Genomic DNA, 20163 nt, shown 5'->3' with positions numbered 1-20163 from the left:
TAGTGAATTGTACATCTGAACTGAGCAACTCCCTGACAGGCACAGGTGATCCAACTTCTATCCTTTCCCTCTAGGCCTTGGTTTCTGGCTTGTTATGACTATCTTTTCCTCCCTTCTAAATCATTCTGCTTAAGTAAGTTTACAAGGTTGGTTTTGCATTACTGTTTGGAAAACATTTACAAGCTTGGATGCCTACACCTTTAAGTGAAAGCATCTTTTTTCACATTTAAGGTTTCTTATACTGATTCCACCCCATCCTAAGACTTCTTTTTGTTTCTCGCTACTGGGAAAATCTATTTCTCCTTACAGATTCAGTCTACCCTCCTGTTGCCTATGTTTACCCTGTTATTTGGTAGTTTTCTTTCCCATTTTCAGAACTCCAGTTCTATGTCGTGAATTTTGGGGGTTTGTTCCCACAGATGGAATAATTGTTCATTAATTAGCTAGTCACTGATGGTCTACCTTGTGTCAGCCATTGCTTGGACTCAGGATCTTTCCCTTAAACCAATGTATTAGTAAATCTGACTTCTAGAATATTCCAGGAGCATAGCTCTTTGGTTACATTGCCCTTAAAGGCAGTCCCTGCTGAACCCCTACTCTCCTCTCAACTTCTCATTTCATAAATCAGCACTCCCCCTTAGGCCTTCCCTCTAAAGTCCCCAGGATATCAGTAAAAAGTAGTATGAATTCTGCTAGAAAGTTAATATGAACCAGCAGTTACACACTTTTTTTGTATCAGTGCTTGTTGTGAGTGAGATGAAAAGAAGAGAAGCAAAAGAAAACTTCTAAGTGCTTTCAAACTTCCTCTGTAGAAACCCACTACCATGCTGAGACAAACTTTAAGAAGTCTATACTTTTAATGAAGTCCCATTAAAAACATATATACTGCACTGGGTAGCTTTTATGTATTTCTTTTCACACCATTGCTGATTTCCCAAGGTATTTCTGCTCACAGAATCTCTGCTTTGCCTATCATCCTAGTCTTTCTGCCAAATGCATTCATTGAGGCCACAAGGCAAAGATTTAGACAAATTGCTACTATGGAAGCAAACTGATGCCTTCCAAAACAGCACTGCAATTTTGAATCCTAGAGGGGGAGCACATTGATTTAAAGAGAGAGAATTCATTTCTGTTATAATTGAGGAAATTATGTTCAGTAATACAGAACAAGAAATGGAAAAGAAGGAATAGCTCATCCCCCTTCATCATTACTATTGTTAAAGAATATACTGTTGGACAGAATGCAGGCATTTGTGACTCTGTTGGGACATTTTGGTTTTCATCATTTTACCTTGCATTCTGAAAAAGATATGCTGGTCCCTAATTTCTCATTGCTGTGTCTCAGGGACAGCTGGTTTCTTCTGACCTGCTGGGATTTTTTTTTTCCATGTGAGAATTTACTATTTCGTAGACATGGGGGCACAGAAAGGTACTCTGGAAATTGATGTCTTAGAAATTGGAATCTTTTGGATATGATTAGGAGTTTTGCTTCTATTGATTACAGCTACAACATTCAGTGATCTGTATGCTGGTTCTCCAGTTACTACCTAATTTTAAACTTCATTTTTTTCTTCCTTCCTTTTGTAGAATTTATGTCTCCTATCCATTGAGTGAAGCAATTGATATCAGTATTAGAAGAATTCTACAGCTCAGAATGTTGATGTATTGGTAGAAGCCGGAATATATCCATCCTGAACAACAAAATGTAAGTTATTCATTGAGGATAAAAGCAATAAGATGGAGTCTGTGATTGAGGGCCTCTGTTAGCCCTAGACGACCAACCCAGACTTTTATGAGAAGAGAAGACAACTTAATCTTCTTTTAACCACCATTATTTGATTTCTCAAATAAAACACTAAAATTTATATCATATTATACCATGAAATGACTTAGATTCTGGAAAGAAGAAAGTAAATTTATTTCTCAACAATTAGCATTTATCACAATGGCTAATATACTTTCAGTAAGAGTTTAAATGTCAAAAACTGATTTAAACACTCATTACTAATTTTTCTTTTCTTTTCTTTTCTTTTTTTCCCCCCCAGAGCTGAGGGTCAAACTTAGGGCCTTGCACGCACCAGGCAGGCACTCTTCTGCTGAGCTAAACTCCCAGCCCTTCAAGTCACTAATTTTATAAAGGTTGGGAATTGAGACAGAGATGTGAGGATTGTGTTTTGTGGATGGCCTGGACAAAAAGTGAGACCTTATCTTATAAAACAAGTTGGGCCTCTTGATTTACATCTATAATCCTATCTTGTGAGGAGGCAGAGAGGGGAAGCTTCTATCCAAAGCTGGCCTGAGAAAATAGTATAAGACCCTGTCTGAAAAATAACTAAACACAAAAGGGCTCAGGGCATAGCTCAAATGGTAGAAAATCTGCTCAGAAGCACAATAATTAGAGTTTAAACCCTAGTACCAACAACAAAAAAATTATACATTGAGGGAAGCTGTTTATATCTATCATTCTTTTTAACTTTTTAATTTTTATTTTTTTATTGTGAAAATACTGTACAGAGGGGACAACTATCATTCTAAATGTCCTAATCCTAGTACCTTTAATGTTCTGTGGTTTGCTTTCAAAATTCTATAGAGCTTGAAAATTTGGCAAAAAAACAATATATGTGAAAAAAATATTGGTTAAAGTAATTTACTGACAGCGGTTTTAATTCCAATTTTACAGTGATGTTGTCAATTGGCAGAAAAACAAAATGAAATTCAGAGTAAACCTTGTCTTAAAAATAATTGTCTACAGTTGAAGTGCAAAGATAATGTGGATAACCTGAGGCCTTGGTCATGTTTTGAAATTTGAAATGGCGGCTGTACTATGAAGGACTGGAAAAATAAAAGTTTGTGTAATTTTCAACATATGAGAAAGCCATTATTTTCTTTGGTCAGAAAAATTACATTGGGTAGATTATCATTCCTGTTGTTGACCTAATCACTTTCAAGTGTTTTCATCAAGTCATCTAACTTGCTTATGACCCCTGGTGATCCACACAAATGGATAAGTTGTACATGTTTAATTTCCTTGACAATATAAGTAATTTAGTGATCAGATATTGCTACCCCGTAGAATCCCTTGGACCCCAATGTATACGAAAACTAATGAGTACTCAGGCCCCTTTTTATAAAATAGAGGCATATTTGCATATAAACTTTGTAATACTATCATTTATTTTGAATCACTTCTAGATAACTTATAATTCTTTGTATATTATTTTAGTAGTTATATGTATGAATTTCAAATCAGCATGTCAGTTCATAAGTGCTATTCATCTTGGTCAATTTCATCATTCTACCTTATCTCTCTCAACCCTGTCTATTCTTTCATTTTTCTAGTTCAATTTTTGCATATGCACACTGAATATTATGACTGCATTTGCTCACTCTTCCTCTCTCCTTTGTCTACTCCTTCCTTTGAATTCATCTTAGCTTCCTGGTATTTATCTTGTTAGACTGGTAGTTATTGTTCAAAGGACTTATAGTTCTTTATATAAGGTAAATGCTATGTAAACAATAATTACATTGTATTATTGGGGATAATAGTGAGAGAAAAATGCTCGCAAAGGTCGAGACATACAGAATCTCTGGTTGTGGGATCAAACAGACATAAAGGGCCAGTTGTGTTTATAAAAGCCAGTTGTGTGTTGTATATGAGTGGCTTCTGATATCTAGATATGTTGGTCTTTGCAGGATAAAAAGAGTTACAAAATGTGATACCTTTCCTCAATGAGATCACAATATATATGGGGAATGGAAAAGTGTGATGTACAAATAGGCAGTCAGTTAAATCTTGCAATCTTGTTCTCAATCACTTATATTTAAACCATGAACTCTTTTGTCATCCTAATCTTTAATCGGTCTCCACCTAGAATTGTCATTTTATATTCAGTGGTGTATATATACCTGTCCATTAGAAATTAGATCATTCTTTTGGCTTGACAGTCTGGTAAATCTTGAAGGTAAGTGACAGATCACTTATTTTATTCTGCTTTTCACAGATGAAGAAACTACAGCTTAAAAAGTAAAAGTGATTTTCTAAAGTCATTCAATTTGTCCATCACTGTTCAATGAAACTGTGCTCGTAATTGTCAGTGTTTGAATCAACTTTCTACTTCTCTTTATTGCTTTTTAACAAGTAAAATTGTAGGGAATACATGCTTTTAAAAGAAACACATTCTGCGGGGCGCCAGTAGTTCACACCTATAATCCTAGCTACTCAGGAGACTGAGATCTGAGGATTGCAGCTCAAAGCCAGCTCAGGCAGAAAAGTTCTCGTGAGCCTCTTATTTACAATAAACTACTCAAAAGCCAGAAGGGGTTTTATGGCACAAGTGGTAGAACACTAGCTTTGAGCACAGAGAGGCTCAGGATTAGTGCCCAGGCCTTGACTTCAAGCCCCACAACCACCACCATCAACAAAAAGAAACACATTCTTGAAGGCTTACAGACTCACTCAGTGGAAATCTACTATAGTTTTTCTCACCTTGGATTATATGTTGCTTTGCTGCTTCCAGCTCAAAGTTGTATGACATTTGTAGTCATGACCAAGAAGACATTATACAATTTCATAGCATTTTTCTCCTTTATCACTATGCTTTGCAAGCATGATTTAATTAAGTCTTACTGCAGGAAAATCTAGGGCAGACAAAGGCAAGAAGAATGGTAAAAAGAAAACATGCAATGATTCAAAAATAAAATTGATGTGAGCATGACGTAGACATCATTGTCATCTGTCAATCTCAAGGGTGAGTTCCAGATATTACAGCCTTTCCTTCATGGAAGATAACTGCTTTTAAGTCAAAGGATATTAAGTAAAGGGTTTTTTTTACCTATACTTTAACTAATTCTTCAGGTTGTTAATTAGAAAACATCTACAGAGCAAAAGCATATCTACAGTACTTTCTCCCATATTGTGGATTAAATGAACAAATTATAAAATGAGTTATGATCCCTAGTAACAAGAAACTCAGAGTTTCAACAAATTGAGTACAAAAATCAAGAAATATGTAAAAATGACTATTATTCAGATATAGAATGGTGCATGTTACATTGACTCTACGAAAGGGCAGATGACAGATCCATACCAGATGGAATGATCTCCCCTAGAGAGTTCATTTTGGCAAGGCATTCATAAGGTTGAAATTTCAAAAGCTGAAGAGTGCTGTTTGTTTCTTTTTCTGCTCTTTGACAAATGAGTTGGGTAAAGATTTAGATAATATGGCAATAATAATGAGCTAGAAGTGTTCGAAATTAGATGATAAATTTGGGATCTGAAATAGTATCAATAATGAAGAAGAATGAACTTCATTTAACAAAATGTCATATAATGCAAGTACAACTAGAATTCTATACCTGAGTTTAAAAAAATAAAAATCAAAACTAAGTTCTCCAAGCAAAATTCACAGTTTATTAACAAACTAATTACAACAGTGACAATTTAGCATTCATTGAGCTAAACCTGCATTCCAAACTCTCTCTCTCATATCCATAATGTATTGTTGCATTTAATCCCCACAACAGTCTCACTCAGTGGACACCATTGTTATCCTCACATTATAAACTGGAAAACTAAGAAATAAATAAGTTGTTATCCTATGTAAACTTCTTCAGTGGGTCTTTATTTAAGGTCTAATATACTTTATCACAGAGCAAGATTCTCTGTTAATTTCTCAGTCCTCTAGAAACATGTTTACAAAATGATAATGAAGATGATGATAATGAAATAATAATTATTTTAATAACAAAAATGAATCATTGGCTCCCTATGAGAACTTTCTAGAATAAGATGTTAATTACTTTGCATAAATGACTTTAGATTTTGTTCTAATGAAAAATAATTACAAATGCTTTACCAAAAAGGTATTCATTTAACTTGTTTCATGAATTTGGCTTTTTGAGACATATTATTTATGGACAAAAATTTCACATTATTAACATTTCTAATAAAAATAATCCTTGATAGACTATGTCACAATTTTTAAGCAACCAAGTTTTCATTTTTCAGTTAAGTGACTCCATCATTTTAATTAGCCAGTTTTGCATTTCTAGTTTTGCATTCTTGTTAAGATAAAACTTCTCATTTAAATAAGCTAACATGGAAACATTTTTATCAATTCCATTAACAATAAGCATCTGTGGTTTGCATTATGACCATAGAATGAAATATAATTTCAAGGAGAATCTAAAATCATTTTGTGGCTACTATAGAATTCCTTTTTGATTTTAGTAAGGACCAGAAATGTAAAGTGTTGCAACCTGTTTCATGTGGTTTTTGACAAGAAATGCAGTCACTATCTTATATATGTAACTGTAACCTCTCTGTAAATTAAAATTAAATAAAAATATTCATTGTCCACTTACTGGTATGTACATTTATGACACTTTGGTATTAGCAATCAATGGCTTAAACATAACCTTGAAAGACAGGTTCAGAAAAGTCATATATTTTATGTGACAACATAAGTTATAAAACTGTAAATGCTTTTAACTAAGATAGAAAGATTAGCTGTTATAAACAAAAGTGACATCAAATATCCTACTCATAAAGCCACAGAAAATTCAGTTGCATAAGAAAAATAAAGCAAGTAAGCCCAAAGCTGAGATCTTACCTAAACTTTACTCTCAATAGAGAGCAAATAGGTAGTCTTGGAACTCTAAGGAGCCGGAGTCATTTATAGCTTATAGGATGAACTATTCTTTGTCCTTCATTTTCCTCTACTTCCCCAGCAGAGAAGGTTTGGGCCAAGAATGAAAGTGTACATTGTTTAAGAAGAATCCTGTTTCTAGCGTTGATTGTATCAAAAGTAGCACAGCAGGCCAGAGAGAATGAAAAGAGAGCTTCTGATCATGGCTGGAAATAGAATAAAAACTGGTGGGTTCTTGGGGATCAATAAGCTAATCACTCTAGACACAGGCATGGAATGGAGAAGAGATGTCCAAAGGATGATGTATCTGCAAGGCAGAACTCCATTCATTCAATCATTCAAGAATATTTATTGAAATTTTCATTGTCAAATACTGATAGAGACATTCTACAAATAAAAATGATTGCTGCCCTACAGAAGTGTACATGGTAACTAGAAACACCTGTTAACAGTTATAAATCAATGCATAATGCATTCAACTATGATTACCACAGTCAGAGGGATTCTAGGAGCAACTGGCAATTTCAAATGGAATCACCCTCATATCTGAGAAAATGAGATTGTAGTAAAGACTTGAAGGAGATAAGGAATTGAGGGACTAAGACATCTGGAAAAAGCAATCCAAGCGTCTAGGTACAGATACCAAGAAAGGACTGTTTGAGATAATTTTTAGACAGAAAAGGGACTCAGGATAGTATAGAATCATGTGCTTTGTGAGGAGAATGATCAAAGAATCCTAATCTTTAGTCATTTTGCTGGACTTTGAGAGACATCATGGGGAAAGAGCTTTCATCCACATGTTGGAGATTGCTCTACACTTGAGAGAAGGGGACTGTGACAAAGGAAAAACAAAGGAATAACACACAAACAACAAATAGATGGTAGTAGCTTACCATGATTGCAGAAGTGAAAATGAACAAACATTTAGGGTCTGGGTTTATCTTGAGCATGGAGTTCACAGACATGCCAAAAGTGTTGCACAAAGATCATACATTTGAAACTTATTTCCAGATTCCTATGTGGTTAAGAAATAACTGGCATTAAATGAGATCAGGAAGGTGGTGCCCAAATAATGATATTAATGGCTTTATAAGAAGAGGAAAGGAGGAGGCTCAACCCAGCAAGTTTCTCTCATTTTGTGTGATAATCTGCACGCACCATGTTCTGATGCTGACCATCTGTGACCAGGTTCTTGATCTCCAGAATCATGTGCTATAAACATGTTTATCCAATTTCTAATATTTTATAATAATAACAGAAAATGTAAAAAGACAATAAGAAATGGGAAAGAGAGGACACAATCAAAAAAAAAGAAAGAAACACATACCTAGGCTGCAGGTTTCTCAGAACTGGAGGGAAATCACCTATGTTTCACCTGTAGTAGCAATGCTTAAAAACCACACATTGACTTGGAAAATGAGGAGATCAATGGACACTATAAGAGCCCATAAATAGAACATGTTAATTGAATTGTTTGATATTATAGATGTCCCTAAGACCTTTACATGACCCAAGAAAGAGAAAGGTTTGCAACCTGTCTTCCCTCTGTACTGCTATTCCTTTATTTTGTTGTTGTTTGGTTTGGTTGCCTTTTTGTTGCTACTTTTATTTGTCTTTTTTTCTTTTGTATGTTCTTTCTCCTATGGAATATCCCTCTTGCCACTGTATTTGATTTTGATACCCTGGTATTGTATATACATTTATTTGAATTAGGGAAGGGAAGAGGAAAAATAGAATGATGAGACAAAGGACAAATGGGGAACCAATGCAACAATGATATACAAACTACTTTTTATGTTGGAAATGATCTGTACAACTCTGGGGAAAGATGGGGGGAGGGAAAGTAGAAGAAAAATGAGGGAAGAGATAACAAGTTTGACAAGAAATGTACTTATTACTCTACTTATGTAACTATAATCCCTCTGTACATCACCTTGACAATAAAAAAACACTAAGTTTTATCAATGACAAAATCCCTTTAAAATGATCATCTATTCTTAGCTCAAGAGTTATAATAAAATAGATCTGGAGATAGATTTGGTAAGCAAGCTACAGTTACTAATCTCTAGTATATAGGAAATATTATAATTATGGAATATATACTCTCTAATATTATGAAATAGTTATATCCCCAATATATGCATCCAATTTTCTGCTGAAGTTTATTTGGGCAATTTTCCAGTTGGCAATTTGGAACATTCAAGAACATTTCTTTGTTGTACATATATACACATTTTTAGGAAGCAAATGCCTAGGAATGAAATTGGTGAATTATTGGAGATACAGTGATTCAATCACTGTGAGTTAATATACATCTTCTTAGAATTAATGGAATTAAACACCCATTCATCATTTTATTAGTCATTTTGACATATGGAAATTGAACTACAGCAAATGAAAATATAGTAATTATGAAATTCAATTTTTTTTGGGTGGGTCGCAGGGCTTGAACTCTGGCCTTGGGCGCTGTCCCTGCGCTCTTCAGCTCAAGGCGAGCACTCTACTGCTTGAGCCACAGTGCCACTTCTGGTTTTCTAGTGGTTTATTGGAGATAAGAGTCTCACGGACTTTCCTGCCCGGCTGGCTTTGAACCACGATCCTCAAATCTCAGCCCCTTGAGTAGCTAGGATTACAGGCATGAGCCACCAGTGCCCAGCCAATTTTTAATTTAATAGGACAGGATTGTTTGATCATGTCATTCCAGTACTTCCTATTTCTCTTACAATAGAGTCCAGACCCCTGTTGGATTGAAAAGTTCTAAAGGTTCCTGCTAATCTCACTGACATAATTTCATGTTGATATCTTTCTTGAGCAGGCCTCAGGCCATTTGTACTAGTTATGTCCTCTGCACATAATAAACACACAGATCTTGCTCTCTTTAGCATTACTTTTATGTCCAGTGCTTATTTAGATGTCTTTACTCTCTATATGGACACAGTTCACCAGACATACTCCTTCATATTTTTGTACTGTAATTCTCTATATAGAATGGATGATTACTACGAGTTTTAGGGTCTGTGTCTTTAAGGGTCCAGCCCCTAGTAAAACAACAAAATTAGAAACAATTATTCTATCAACACAAAGGTAAAGAAAAATGTCCTGAATAGCAAACTTTTAAAGCTGGTAATTTTGGAGGAGGAGAACAGGGAAGTAAGAGGACATATTAGGGCACTAGTTTTCCCTCTCTTCTCAGACTTTCCCCTAACCTACTTTTATTTTTTTTTTAACTTTTGCCTCACCTATCCATTATTTTCCTAATCTTTTAATGACTCATGCTTTTGACATGATATTCTCTGTAATAACCCCTCCATCCCACAGGTTCATATGAATTGCTTTATCTAAAAGAAGACAGCTATTGAGTCAGATGCCAGTGGCTCACATCTACTATGCTAGATTACTTGGGAGACAGAGAGATTCAACATTGAAAGCCAGCTCTAGCGAAAATGTCTGACACTCCATCTCCAATTAACCAGCAAAATGCCAGATTAGAAATGTGATTCAATTGGTAGAGTGCTAGCTGTGAGGAAGGCAGTACAGTGAATTCAAGCTTTTGTACTAGCAAAAAGAAGATGAAAATGCAGATGGTGGCACAGGAGGTCTGAGACACAGATGATTGTTAAGAAGAGGAGAAGGTAGTCTAAACAGACCATTTCCCTGAAACACTTTTTGTCCTATAAGAACCCTTCACACTCTAAGTCCACGAAGATGAAGATTGGGATGGAGAGATTTCCTGCACATTCCCTACTGGTGGTCTCAGATAAATCTGTTTCCTTCTATTAATTTCTGCCTTGGGATTTCCCATAGAGGAGCCAATAGTGAGGACTTCAAATTGTAATGACACTACAACAGTGTCTACACCTAATAAGTGTTTATTAATAATATGTGTATAAGGTATGCCAATTGTAATATCTGTTCCTTCACCATTAATGATTAAGAAAATTTTTTATATGGTTCCACCTGCTGTGGAATGTGGCTTCTGCTGTGGAATGTGGTGGTGGTGGTGGGGTAGAGGGTAGGGGGGGTGGAGGGGGGAAGTGGTGGGAAAGGGAAACAAAGGAGGAGACAACAATGCGTGATAAGAAATGTACTCACTACCTTGCCCATGTAATTGTAACCCCTCTGTATGGTATTTTCACAATAAAAAAAAGTAATTTATAAAATTATAAAATAATAATTTATAATAATAAATACTACTAGTAATAAATTATAATAAAAAAGTTTTAAAAAATCCGTGTCTTTAGAAAATCAGATTTCTTGTAGAAATCCAAGCAGGAAACAAAGGAAGAATTGACATACAGCATCAACCGTGAGTCATTTATTTCATAAGGTTTTAAACATACACAAATGAAGTCCAACTACAATACTCCAGTGGCCCATGGATGAATATTTATCTTTTGAACATGAGATCATTTAATCAGAAGCATTAGTTGGACAATACCAAATTTAAAATTCCTGGGTAGAGGAAGCTTTGACATGATTCCCAACGTAATGATATAATGCAGCTGCAATCATTTGCTTTTCTGCCAGGTCTGCCCTTCCTGGCAGTCAGTGGAGTGGGCACCTTGCATTGCAGTGAGAATCTGCAGCACCCTGCAGCGAGCACAGCAGCCTACACCTAATCAGGAGCAATCATCAGTAAGGTTATTTTGTACCATTTGGCTATAATTAGAACAGTTTTCTTTTTAGTTATTCATTAACATGATACTTTGCTTTTAGAAGCAATGAACTCACACTAAATTCCCCCATAACTAGTGGCAGAGTTACAAACCCAAAGGAAAACTATTAGTGTAAACAATGAAACATGAAATAGAAAGCAATATTATGTGGTTTTCCTCCATCCCTAAATTGCAAATGGCAAACCAGAAAAAGGCTGCAAATGCAGACGGTCTGCCTGTTCTGTTTAACAATAACCTTCATATATTCTGCTCCCAATGGAGAGCTGACTGACAATTAGGCCTTAGCAGCACTGTGGGATGTGCTCATGCAGTGGTTTTCATCCCAGTATTTCCTTTTTATACCACGAAGGGAAATATCACTTGAGAGTCATGTGGGTTATCATTCACCTAGCTACTAATATGTCTTGTTATTTGTGCACAAGGCTTATAAATGGGCTAGCTCTTACCAGAATTACTATTACAAGGACAGTATCTTTACCATTGTCATTTCAATATAGGAAGTATGATAAGAAGAAAAGGAATATCAAATAATTTACTGAAATCAACATGTCTTTAGACAAAGACATGTCATAGATGCTGAAGAACTGTAAACACAGAGGAATGGAGAAGAAGAGACATGTATCTATACTGAATGTCTAATAAAGTCCCCTTGTCGTATATACAAATATCTGGGACATCTTGTTAACACGAAGTGAGTAATTTTTAGTGAGACTCAAAAACTCCTGTTGATGTAATAGTGCCAGGCTGTGCATCACACTGGCCAACCATAGTCTAATGGAGAACAGTGTGGCCATATATGTCATTTAAACTTTTACAGAAGCCATGTGAAAGAAAGTAAAATCAAAGATTAAGCTCAATATTTTTTAATGTAATAACTGTCTTACGTACTTATTCAGCATGCAAACAATATGCCATATATCATCGGTGAGATACTTTTTTTATGTTGGACTATCAAAATGTGGAATATGTACTACATCATAACTCATTAGCCAATACTAGCCACAAAGTAGCTCTCAGAGCCTATTGGCTACCTTGATGGTGGCCTACAGCTGTAGGATAATTCATATCTTGAGGTTCAAGAACAAGCATGATAAATCAGAATCTGCCCAGGGCAGTGAGTTCTGTAAAGGACCACAGCAAGTATTTTGCTGCATGAATTCTATTTGTAGCTAAATATTCAAGTTTACCTCAAAAAGTTATTTAATTATTATGGGAATTGAGTTTAATTAGTCATTAGTACTCTTTGATATCCTGTAATTAGGGAAATTACAATTTTAGATCACAAAGTACTGAAAAAAACAAAACAAGGCCCAAATCAGATGTAATGGGGAATAGCAGAAACTTTCAGAGATAAATGTTATGCAAAATAGAAAAGTAGGAGGTTGGGGAGTTGACTCAGTGGTAGAGTGCTTGCCTTGCACATATGATGCCCTAGGTTCAATTCCTCAGCACCACATAAGCAGAAAAAAGCCAGAAGTAGCCCCGTGGCTCAAGTGGTAGGGCCCTAGCCTTGAGCAGAAGAGCTGAGGAACAACTCCCAGGACCACAGTTCAACCCCCACAACAGAAAAAAAAATAAAAAAGTATAATGTGAAATTGTACAGCAAGATTCTGGGTTGCAAAATGCTGAGAATATTTCTCAATGTGTTCAAAGGAAAAGTAAGTGTAATGAACTTAATATCACTTAGAATTAAAGTATTATACTATTTAATTTTGTAATCTGGGAAATTATGTGTCATAGTATATTTAAATTTAAAGCAATGCTTTTATTGTAGCCTTGTTTATGTTCTATTGGATAGATGCCCATGAGTGGAATTACTGCAGTATAGGGTAGTTCAGTTCTGTGAACAAGCTCCGAACTGCTTTCCAGAGAGGTTGAACAAGTTTACATTCTCACCAACAGAGTAATAGAGTTCCCTTTTGGCTACATCCTCGCCAACATTTGTTATTGTCTGTTTTCTTGATCATGGTCATTCTAATGGGTGAGGTAGAATCTCAGTGTTGTTTTGAGTCCCATTTCCTTTCTAGCCAGAGGTGTTGAACATTTCTTCATGTGTCTATTAGCCATTCTTCCTTCTTTTGCACTGTAATACTATTTGCCATATCTAATATGGAGTCAGCCAAATGTCCCTCAATGGATGAATGAACTAATAAAATGTGATATGTGTATATATATATATATATATATATAATGCTTATCTATTAGAATAATACTATTCATAAGAGAAGTGGAAAATCTTGGAAAGAATTATATTAAGTAAAGTAAGCCAGACCCAGAGAAGCCAAGGTTACATGGTCTCCCTCATTAGTGATAGATAGAATGTGCCTATAAATCTATAACTAAACATGCTGGGAGGTATACAAACAATTCTAAATGAATTAATTGAATTATAATAGACACTGTGGAGAGCTCAGTCAAAGATCATCAAAATAAGCACAAAAAAGGAAGTATTGAAGAGGGTGTCAAGAGGGGAAGGGTAGACAGTGAAGGGTGGATGCGGAGAATGCAGTCAAAAATTCTTTGCATGTACCACAGAATTGAGAAATGTGAGGGAAGAGTTGCGTCAAAGGGAGATGAGATTGTTGAAGGAGTAACACAGATCAAGATGCATTGTTTTCATATACTGCTTTGTTAATGACATCTCCCTTGTACACCTACTTACAGATGGTTAAATAAAAATAAAACAATGCCTCCAGAGTAGCAAGTGACTAAAATTGGAGAATCATCAGAATACTTTGTCAAATGACTCACATATCTAATATAATGACTCAAATATCTAAGAGGGTCTCATGACCCTCTTCTCTCCAACCAAACTGTATAGTATAAAATGATACTCCTTGTAATTGTCATATGATCTACTTTGATGATTAAAAGCCATGAATAGAAACTGGATACCAATGGCTCACACTTGCAATCCTAACTACTTAGGAGACTGAGATCGAAGGATATCAATCCAACCAGGCTGGGCAGGAAAGTCCATGAGACTCTTATCTCCAATTAACAACAAGAACACCAAAGCCAAAAGCGGAGCTGTAGCTCAAGTGGTAGAGTGCTAAACTTGAACAAAATTAGCTCAGGTACAATGATCGGGCTCTGAGTTCAAACCCCAGGACTGGTGCATGTGCATGAGCAAACACACACACACACACACACACACACACACACACACACACACACACACACACACATACACACACACACACACACACACACACATACACACACACACACACACAGAGTTTATTTTGTTTCTAGGAAGGAAAGAGATACCAATACTAGAATTACATTTCTGTTTTACAGACATTCATTTTAATATTCAATCTTAATGACACTGACTTAGACATATAGAGCTGTATGAATAGAGAATAAATACGTTAGTCTCTACCACTTTTGAGGAACTCCTCACAAAACATTTGAGGTTAGATATCATTTGAACATTGTGGTATGCTAACTTCATCTAGGTTTTGCCTCGAAGTATTTTTAGTGTGCAAAATGTCATACTGTAATTAAGTCTTTTCTTGTAGAGTCAGAAGGATCAAATACTGTGTCCAATATAATATAATTTCATTAATTCAATTTCATGATTTTAGAGTGTACATGAATTCAGACTTAATCTGAGCTGCCATTTACTCTTATGGTGAGTATTAAGTGTACAAGTGTTTAATATGCAGGTTTAATCACATAGACTTAATCTACTAAGCATTTTGGTCACACCAAATTTTATATAGTCTAGTCATTCATAAATAATCCTCTTCCCTATATTAAATTCAGTCTGGAAGGACTTCTATTTTTCAGTATTCATTAGTCATTAATTGTATGCATATATAACTCTGGGTCTTAAAATTAAATTCAGTTTAAGACCTTCTATAAAATTGATATTCTATTCATTTAGTCTGGTCTCCTTTCCAATTATATTAGATAAGTTTAATCTCTTTTGACTTTTTGTTCCATGTAGCATGGGTTAGAAATAACTCTCCTAAAAGTTATTTTTCAAGTGTAGTAATTTGACTATGGAATCACAGTAAGTGTATAGGTTATTTCACTAATTGAATGACTATAAGCTGGAATTGGGGTGGTGTTATACATTTTCCAGCAGTTTCTGGCCTTTTTCTTTTTTTCTAGCTTCAATGTTCTATAGAGAATGAACAAAATCAAAATAAGAATCTACACACTAAGGGCATTAGAATCAGTACTACCCAAGAATCCTGTCCATAACTTGAAATCCTCTTCCTTGAAGAATCTTTAAGTGGACTCTAGAAAACAATTGGCTTGCCTATCTTCTCATTTATGCTGATAGAATATCTAGATGTTTCCCTTCAAATTTCTTTCTTTCTTTCTTCCTTCCTTCCTTCCTTCCTTCCTTCCTTCCTTCCTTCCTTCCTTCCTTCCTTCCTTCCTTCCTCCCTCCCTTCCTTCCTCCCTTTCTTTCTTTCTTTCTTTCTTTCTTTCTTTCTTTCTTTCTTTCTTTCTTTCTTTCTTTCTTTCTTTCTTTCTTTCTCTCTCTCTCTTTCTCTCTCTCTTTCTCTCTCTCTTTCTCTCTCTCTTTCTCTCTCTCTTTCTCTCTCTCTCTTTCTATTTTGTCGGTCGTGGGGCCTGAAGTCTGGGCTTGGGCACTGTCCTTGCACTCTTCAGCTCAAAGCGAGTGCTCTACCATTTGAGCCACAGCACCACTTCTGGTTTTCTAGTGGTTTATTGGAAATAAGAGTCTCACAGACTTTTCCTGCCTGGGTTTGCTTTGAATTGTGATTCTCAGATCTCAGCCTCCTGAATAGCTAGGATTACAGGTGTGAGCCACCGGTGCCCAGCTTTCAAATTTCTTCTACAATAAAAATATGTCACTGAATGCTTCACCCATATTTATTCTTGATATTCTTTTTTTTATTTTTATCAGTAGTGGAGCTTGAACTCTGGGCCTGATCACTGTCCCTGAGCAATTCAGCTCAAGGTGAGCTTTACCACTTGAGCAACAGCATCACTTCCAGTTTTCTGATTGTTTATTGGAGATAAGAGTCTCATGGACTTCCCTGCCTAGGGTGGCTTTAAACAGCCACCCTCAGATCTCAGACTCCTGAGTAGCTAGGAGTAGCTAGGTGTGAGCCACCAGTGCCTGGCTTGTTATTCATCTTTTGACTGTGGGTATTCTGTCCCTTAGGATGGGTGGGTATCATAATGGCTTTTCTGATTATAAGTCCAATTCATGCAGTTTACTAAATCAATCAATCAATCAATAACCAATTTTCCTAAGCAAATCTGTTGCTCTGTGCCAATTGGAGAACTCCAAGGTTTTGTAGCATTTGTACATTTGGTTGCTACCTTTCCTTCTACTGTGGCTTAATGGGTTATATTTTAGAAGTTCATTCTCCTCTCACCTAAAGTATACACAGTGCAATGATCTCATTTTAATTACCTTGTTCCCATGGTCATCACAGTACCCTGATTTCTCTTCATACACAATTTGTTAGCAACTTTAATGGGAAAAATAAGTGTGCCCTGGTCTTTCAATGATGCTTCTACACATCAGGATTGGATAGGTCATGACAAATTTGTTAATGAAGACAAGCTGATGGAAAGTTAGTTGATTGAGCACTGGGGAGCCTGCAGAAGCAAAGCAGAAAAATTTCATAACTTTTTGAAAGGTATGAAATGATCTAATCATCAATAATAGTTACTAATATAGTTAGATGGCGAATAAGAGCAAAAGAAAACCAAAAGATTCCAAGTAATTTACTTGCATTACTCTACTAGTTTGGTCGAGTAGCAAACATAACCACTGTTTTAATCAGCTATCTAGAAGTGATCATGTTGATATATTACTTTATTTTTGGGGAGAACTGGTGTTTGAACTCAGGATCTCAAACTTACAGGCAGGTGCCTTACTGCTTGAGCCATACCCCTATCCAAATAGCATGCTGTTTGTTATAAATGAGCAAAAAGACAAGTTGAGCTACTTTAATAATTTGTATCACTTCCCTAGTATGCACATAAATATTTTATTAACTTTTTTATTGTACAGAGGGGTTACAATTACATGAGCAAGGTATTGGGTACATTTCTTATCAAGCATTTTTACCTCCTCCTTTGTTTCCCCTTACCATCCCTTCCCATCTCCACCTCCCCCACCCAAAGTTGTAAAGTTCATTTTTTTCAACATAACGTCTTGTACATCTCATTGTTGCAATGGGTCCACCTGTATCCCTATTTAAACAATTTGTTTTTTCCCTTCCCCTCCCCAAATTAGACCAACATCAAATACAGTGAAAACAAGGGTTATACCGTGGGGGAGGAACATACAAAGCAACAAAGAAATCATCTTATAAATATGTTAGAAACAATAGCAAGAAAGAAAAACCATTTGAGTCCTTTTTTGCTTCTTATTTTTCTGTTAATTCATCAAGGTTTCTGGTGTTATTAAATCTTGTTACTGAGGGGTATTTTTTCCATGACATATTTATTAGCATATATTAATTGCAAGAATGGATTTTATGATAACATTTCCACACATATATACAGTCCCTTTTAAAAATCTTTTTCATTCTCCTTTCCCTTTCATTTTTCTAATAGCTTTGCTTTTACTTTCTTATGCCTTTTTAGTCACTAAATTCAATCTATGAATGAAAAATACAATATTCATCTTTAAGAGATTGGCTTATTTTCATGTGATTTGATGATATTCACATCGCCAATTTTTCTGCAAATGGCATATTTTGTTTCTCTTTATTATTGAATAAAATTCCATGTGTACTTATAGCATATCCTCAATCCATATATTCATGGTTGAGCACCTGCAATTCCATAACTAGGTTATTGAGAATATTGCTACAATAAATAAATAAATAAATCCACAGTTATTTCAATCCACAGTTGTCTTTGATTCTTTGGGGTTTATTCCCAGAAGTGTTGTAGCTGAATCACATGGTAGTTCTATGTTCAAATGTTTTAAATTTTATTTTACTGTAAAGATGCTATATAGAGGGGTTACAGTTATATGAGTAAGGAAATGAGTACATTTCTTGTCAAGCATTATTCTCCCTCCAGGACACAGGTGATGATGATACTCACAAGACACTATGTTGGAAATGATCTTTAATTTTTTCAGAAAACTTGAAACTGATTTTTGTAGTGGCTGGACTAATTTACATTCTCACAGTATTGTATAAGTATTCCTTTACACACACCCTTACCAGCATTTGTTGGTTGTTGTTTTTTGTTTGTTTGTTTTTGGTGTGTGACAACCATTCTGACCAGAAGGAGATAAAATCTCAATATAAATTTGATTTGCCTTTCTCTGACAGCCAAAGATGTTGAACACTTTCATGTATTTAATTGTACTCGTTATTTGAAAATACCTGTTTAGTTCATTTGCCCATTCATTGATTTGATTACTTACTTTCACATTGTTTAAACTTTGAAGTTATACATTCTTTATATTAATCCTTTCTTAGGTGAATAGCTGGCAAAGGCTTTCTTGCAGTTTACAGTCTGTCCTTCCAGTATGTTGTTTCTTTAGCTGGATAGATCAGAAGACCAAAGAATAAGCCCAGAAATAAGCTACAGATATCTGATTCTTGACAAAGAGGCCACAAAAACACATGCTGGAAAAACACAGCCTCTTTAATAAGTGATGCTGGGAAAGTTGGATATCCATATGTTGAGGAGTGAAACTAAATCCTTCCCTTTTGTGCTGTAAAATTTCCTAGCTCAAAATGTGTCAAAGACTTTTAAAAAACACAATAACTGTTTGAATTACTGGAATGAAACATTGGAGAAACCTTTTGAGATCCAGTCATAGGAAACAACCCTTTGACTAGGAGTCCAATAGCTTAAGGAAATAATTGCAAAATTCCATGAAGGAGATTGCCAAAAAATATTTCTTTTTTTTTTATTGTGAAAATACTGTACAGATGGGTTACAATTACATGGGCAAGATAATGAGTACATTTCTTATCAAGCCTTGTTGCCTCCTCCTTTGTTTCCCCTTCCCATCTCTCCTCACTCCCCCCCACTCCCACCCCTTAGCCAAAGTTGTAAAGTTCATTTTTCGACATCTGAAGAAGTATATGCTAAGAATGTGACAGATCTGGTTAGATTGGTTCTGCCGCTTTGTTCTGAGTGAGTAAACACAAAGACTTTGCTATACTTCTATGAGCTTCAATTTGCTTATCAATAAACTGAGCATAAGCCCTAACCCACAAAACTTTCCCTTCCTGACTGAAAATCTTCATGCTAGGTATACCACCTAACTATTCATTTTTACTTCTGGACCTTTACATTCTCTGCCTACACACACATGTCCACACAATGCTCAATATTCTAGGACTCTGTTGTTTCTTCCCTCCCCTTCTACTTAGCCCTCTGCTCTTGAGGGCTTTCTTTGTCCCCTCAGATTTCCACATCATCATCATCATTTCTTTCTGTGACCCAGTGGTTTGAGATCACATATGTCTTATTCCTAACTTTATCTGTTGTGCTGGCCAGTATGCTATGCAAAAACAGCACCTTGGGATTGTTAGAGACCATTTCTCCCTCAACAGGTTCCAGATTCCCATAGATCAATGTAAATGTCACATTCCATGGATTTTGGGTCATACTGTAATCTTAGTTGCACACATATTGCATGTGTTTTCATTCTATCTTCCACATGAAATCTTTTTGAAAGTGAAGTACTTCATCTTGAAATCCTCAGAGTTTATATATGTCCTTGCATAGAGTAGGTACCCAGAAAACAAGGAATTACCTGGAAATAATTATCACTAGCTTTTTAGTATGTTCTGACTTGTAATTGTCCAGCAATAATTAACTGACAAAGATACTAAATTTTTGGTTGGGTGCTAGTGGCTTAC

The sequence above is a fragment of the Dipodomys spectabilis genome, unplaced genomic scaffold (assembly GCF_019054845.1).
Source record: "Dipodomys spectabilis isolate Male_0828 unplaced genomic scaffold, ASM1905484v1 ptg000024l, whole genome shotgun sequence".
Taxonomy (NCBI): Eukaryota; Metazoa; Chordata; class Mammalia; order Rodentia; family Heteromyidae; genus Dipodomys; species Dipodomys spectabilis.
The sequence above is the reverse complement of the archived record's forward strand: the minus strand, read 5'-3'. Positions refer to the sequence as shown.